Below are 5641 nucleotides of genomic sequence, written 5' to 3'. Positions count from 1 at the left end.
TTGGCATCATTTTGAGGAAATTGGAGAACGTCAGATTTTTGGTGAAATTCTGACCGCGGGGGTTAGGGATTTTTTTCAAAAAAAGTTTTTCCGCAGGTCAACTTGTCGAGGCCTGATTTCCTTTCCTTTGATGAAAAACCCTTCTGTTTTCACTTGCAAATCTTCTAGGGGAGTCTTGGCAAAATTTTGGCACCATTTTTGAGGAAATTGGAGAACGTCAGATTTTTGGTGAAATTCTGACCGCGGGGGTTAGGGATTTTTTCAAAAAATGTTTTTCCGCAGGTCAACTTGTCGAGGCCTGATTTCCTTTCCTTTGATGAAAAACCCTTCTGTTTTCACCGCCAAGTCTTGCAGGGGAGTCTTGGCAAACTTTTGGCACCATTTTTGAGGAAATTGGAGAACGTCAGATTTTTGATGAAATTCTGACCGCGGGGGTTAGGGATTTTTTCAAAAAAAGGTTTTTGCGCAGGTCAACTTGTCGAGGCCTGATTTCCTTTCCTTTCATGAAAAACCCTTCTGTTTTCACCGCCAAATCTTCTAGGGGAGTCTTGGCAAAATTTTGGCACCATTTTTGAGGAAATTGGAGAACGTCAGATTTTTGGTGAAATTCTGACCGCGGGGGTTAGGGATTTTTTCAAAAAAAGTTTTTCCGCAGGTCAACTTGTCGAGGCCTGATTTCCTTTCCTTTGATGAAAAACCCTTCTGTTTTCACCGCCAAGTCTTGCAGGGGAGTCTTGGCAAACTTTTGGCACCATTTTTGAGGAAATTGGAGAACGTCAGATTTTTGGATGAAATTCTGACCGCGGGGGTTAGGGATTTTTTCAAAAAAAGGTTTTTGCGCAGGTCAACTTGTCGAGGCCTGATTTCCTTTCCTTTGATGAAAAACCCTTCTGTTTTCACCGCCAAGTCTTGCAGGGGAGTCTTGGCAAAATTTTGGCACCATTTTTGAGGAAATTGGAGAACGTCAGATTTTTGATGAAATTCTGACCGCGGGGGTTAGGGATTTTTTTCAAAAAAAGTTTTTCCGCAGGTCAACTTGTCGAGGCCTGATTTCCTTTCCTTTGATGAAAAACCCTTCTGTTTTCACCGCCAAATCTTCTAGGGGAGTCTTGGCAAAATTTTGGCACCATTTTTGAGGAAATTGGAGAACGTCAGATTTTTGGTGAAATTCTGACCGCGGGGGTTAGGGATTTTTTCAAAAAAAGTTTTTCCGCAGGTCAACTTGTCGAGGCCTGATTTCCTTTCCTTTGATGAAAAACCCTTCTGTTTTCACTTGCAAATCTTCTAGGGGAGTCTTGGCAAAATTTTGGCACCATTTTTGAGGAAATTGGAGAACGTCAGATTTTTGGTGAAATTCTGACCGCGGGGGTTAGGGATTTTTTCAAAAAATGTTTTTCCGCAGGTCAACTTGTCGAGGCCTGATTTCCTTTCCTTTGATGAAAAACCCTTCTGTTTTCACCGCCAAGTCTTGCAGGGGAGTCTTGGCAAAATTTTGGCACCATTTTTGAGGAAATTGGAGAACGTCAGATTTTTGATGAAATTCTGACCGCGGGGGTTAGGGATTTTTTCAAAAAAAGGTTTTTCCGCAGGTCAACTTGTCGAGGCCTGATTTCCTTTCCTTTGATGAAAAACCCTTCTGTTTTCACCGCCAAATCTTCCGGGGGAGTCTTGGCAAAATTTTGGCACCATTTTTGAGGAAATTGGAGAACGTCAGATTTTTGGTGAAATTCTGACCGCGGGGGTTAGGGATTTTTTCAAAAAAAGTTTTTCCGCAGGTCAACTTGTCGAGGCCTGATTTCCTTTCCTTTGATGAAAAACCCTTCTGTTTTCACCGCCAAGTCTTGCAGGGGAGTCTTGGCAAACTTTTGGCACCATTTTTGAGGAAATTGGAGAACGTCAGATTTTTGATGAAATTCTGACCGCGGGGGTTAGGGATTTTTTTTAAAAAAAGTTTTTCCGCAGGTCAACTTGTCGAGGCCTGATTTCCTTTCCTTTGATGAAAAACCCTTCTGTTTTCACCGCCAAATCTTCCAGGGGAGTCTTGGCAAAATTTTGGCACCATTTTTGAGGAAATTGGAGAACGTCAGATTTTTGGTGAAATTCTGACCGCGGGGGTTAGGGATTTTTTCAAAAAAAGTTTTTCCGCAGGTCAACTTGTCGAGGCCTGATTTCCTTTCCTTTGATGAAAAACCCTTCTGTTTTCACCGCCAAGTCTTGCAGGGGAGTCTTGGCAAAATTTTGGCACCATTTTTGAGGAAATTGGAGAACGTCAGATTTTGGTGAAATTCTGACCGCGGGGGTTAGGGATTTTTTCAAAAAAAGTTTTTCCGCAGGTCAACTTGTCGAGGCCTGATTTCCTTTCCTTTGATGAAAAACCCTTCTGTTTTCACCGCCAAATCTTCCAGGGGAGTCTTGGCAAAATTTTGGCACCATTTTTGAGGAAATTGGAGAACGTCAGATTTTTGGTGAAATTCTGACCGCGAGGGTTAGGGATTTTTTCAAAAAAAGTTTTTCCGCAGGTCAACTTGTCGAGGCCTGATTTCCTTTCCTTTGATGAAAAACCCTTCTGTTTTCACCGCCAAAGCTTCCAGGGGAGTCTTGGCAAAATTTTGGCACCATTTTTGAGGAAATTGGAGAACGTCAGATTTTGGATGAAATTCTGACCGCGGGGGTTAGGGATTTTTTTCAAAAAAAGTTTTTCCGCAGGTCAACTTGTCGAGGCCTGATTTCCTTTCCTTTGATGAAAAACCCTTCTGTTTTCACCGCCAAATCTTCCAGGGGAGTCTTGGCAAAATTTTGGCACCATTTTTGAGGAAATTGGAGAACGTCAGATTTTTGGTGAAATTCTGACCGCGGGGGTTAGGGATTTTTTCAAAAAAAGTTTTTCCGCAGGTCAACTTGTCGAGGCCTGATTTCCTTTCCTTTGATGAAAAACCCTTCTGTTTTCACCGCCAAGTCTTGCAGGGGAGTCTTGGCAAAATTTTGGCACCATTTTTGAGGAAATTGGAGAACGTCAGATTTTTGGTGAAATTCTGACCGCGCGAGGGATTTTTTCAAAAAAAGTTTTTCCGCAGGTCAACTTGTCGAGGCCTGATTTCCTTTCCTTTGATGAAAAACCCTCCTGTTTTCACCGCCAAATCTTCCAGGGGAGTCTTGGCAAAATTTTGGCACCATTTTTGAGGAAATTGGAGAACGTCAGATTTTTGGTGAAATTCTGACCGCGAGGGTTAGGGATTTTTTCAAAAAATGTTTTTCCGCAGGTCAACTTGTCGAGGCCTGATTTCCTTTCCTTTGATGAAAAAACCTTCTGTTTTCACTTGCAAATCTTCTAGGGGAGTCTTGGCAAAATTTTGGCACCATTTTTGAGGAAATTGGAGAACGTCAGATTTTTGGTGAAATTCTGACCGCGGGGGTTAGGGATTTTTTCAAAAAAAGTTTTTCCGCAGGTCAACTTGTCGAGGCCTGATTTCCTTTCCTTTGATGAAAAACCCTTCTGTTTTCACCGCCAAGTCTTGCAGGGGAGTCTTGGCAAAATTTTGGCACCATTTTTGAGGAAATTGGAGAACGTCAGATTTTTGGTGAAATTCTGACCGCGGGGGTAGGGATTTTTTCAAAAAAAGTTTTTCCGCAGGTCAACTTGTCGAGGCCTGATTTCCTTTCCTTTGATGAAAAACCCTTCTGTTTTCACCGCCAAATCTTCCAGGGGAGTCTTGGCAAAATTTTGGCACCATTTTTGAGGAAATTGGAGAACGTCAGATTTTTGGTGAAATTCTGACCGCGGGGGTTAGGGATTTTTTCAAAAAAAGTTTTTCCGCAGGTCAACTTGTCGAGGCCTGATTTCCTTTCCTTTGATGAAAAAACCTTCTGTTTTCACTTGCAAATCTTCTAGGGGAGTCTTGGCAAAATTTTGGCACCATTTTTGAGGAAATTGGAGAACGTCAGATTTTTGGTGAAATTCTGACCGCGGGGGTTAGGGATTTTTTTCAAAAAAAGTTTTTCCGCAGGTCAACTTGTCGAGGCCTGATTTCCTTTCCTTTGATGAAAAACCCTTCTGTTTTCACTTGCAAATCTTCTAGGGGAGTCTTGGCAAAATTTTGGCACCATTTTTGAGGAAATTGGAGAACGTCAGATTTTTGGTGAAATTCTGACCGCGGGGGTTAGGGATTTTTTCAAAAAAAGTTTTTCCGCAGGTCAACTTGTCGAGGCCTGATTTCCTTTCCTTTGATGAAAAACCCTTCTGTTTTCACCGCCAAGTCTTGCAGGGGAGTCTTGGCAAAATTTTGGCACCATTTTTGAGGAAATTGGAGAACGTCAGATTTTTGATGAAATTCTGACCGCGGGGGTTAGGGATTTTTTTCAAAAAAAGTTTTTCCGCAGGTCAACTTGTCGAGGCCTGATTTCCTTTCCTTTGATGAAAAACCCTTCTGTTTTCACCGCCAAATCTTCCAGGGGAGTCTTGGCAAAATTTTGGCACCATTTTTGAGGAAATTGGAGAACGTCAGATTTTTGGTGAAATTCTGACCGCGGGGGTTAGGGATTTTTTCAAAAAAAGTTTTTCCGCAGGTCAACTTGTCGAGGCCTGATTTCCTTTCCTTTGATGAAAAACCCTTCTGTTTTCACCGCCAAATCTTCCAGGGGAGTCTTGGCAAAATTTTGGCACCATTTTTGAGGAAATTGGAGAACGTCAGATTTTTGGTGAAATTCTGACCGCGAGGGTTAGGGATTTTTTCAAAAAATAGTTTTTCCGCAGGTCAACTTGTCGAGGCCTGATTTCCTTTCCTTTGATGAAAAACCCTTCTGTTTTCACCGCCAAGTCTTGCAGGGGAGTCTTGGCAAACTTTTGGCACCATTTTTGAGGAAATTGGAGAACGTCAGATTTTTGGTGAAATTCTGACCGCGTGGGTTAGGGATTTTTTTCAAAAAAAGTTTTTCCGCAGGTCAACTTGTCGAGGCCTGATTTCCTTTCCTTTGATGAAAAACCCTTCTGTTTTCACCGCCAAATCTTCCAGGGGAGTCTTGGCAAAATTTTGGCACCATTTTTGAGGAAATTGGAGAACGTCAGATTTTTGGTGAAATTCTGACCGCGGGGGTTAGGGATTTTTTCAAAAAAAGTTTTTCCGCAGGTCAACTTGTCGAGGCCTGATTTCCTTTCCTTTGATGAAAAACCCTTCTGTTTTCACCGCCAAGTCTTGCAGGGGAGTCTTGGCAAAATTTTGGCACCATTTTTGAGGAAATTGGAGAACGTCAGATTTTTGGTGAAATTCTGACCGCGCGGGTTAGGGATTTTTTCAAAAAAAGTTTTTCCGCAGGTCAACTTGTCGAGGCCTGATTTCCTTTCCTTTGATGAAAAACCCTCCTGTTTTCACCGCCAAATCTTCCAGGGGAGTCTTGGCAAAATTTTGGCACCATTTTTGAGGAAATTGGAGAACGTCAGATTTTTGGTGAAATTCTGACCGCAAGGGTTAGGGATTTTTTCAAAAAATGTTTTTCCGTAGGTCAACTTGTCAAGGCCTGATTTCCTTTCCTTTGATGAAAAAACCTTCTGTTTTCACTTGCAAATCTTCTAGGGGAGTCTTGGCAAAATTTTGGCATCATTTTTGAGGAAATTGGAGAACGTCAGATTTTTGGTGAAATTCTGACC

The sequence above is a fragment of the Lacerta agilis genome, chromosome 6 (assembly GCF_009819535.1).
Source record: "Lacerta agilis isolate rLacAgi1 chromosome 6, rLacAgi1.pri, whole genome shotgun sequence".
Lineage (NCBI taxonomy): Eukaryota > Metazoa > Chordata > Lepidosauria > Squamata > Lacertidae > Lacerta > Lacerta agilis.
The sequence above is the reverse complement of the archived record's forward strand: the minus strand, read 5'-3'. Positions refer to the sequence as shown.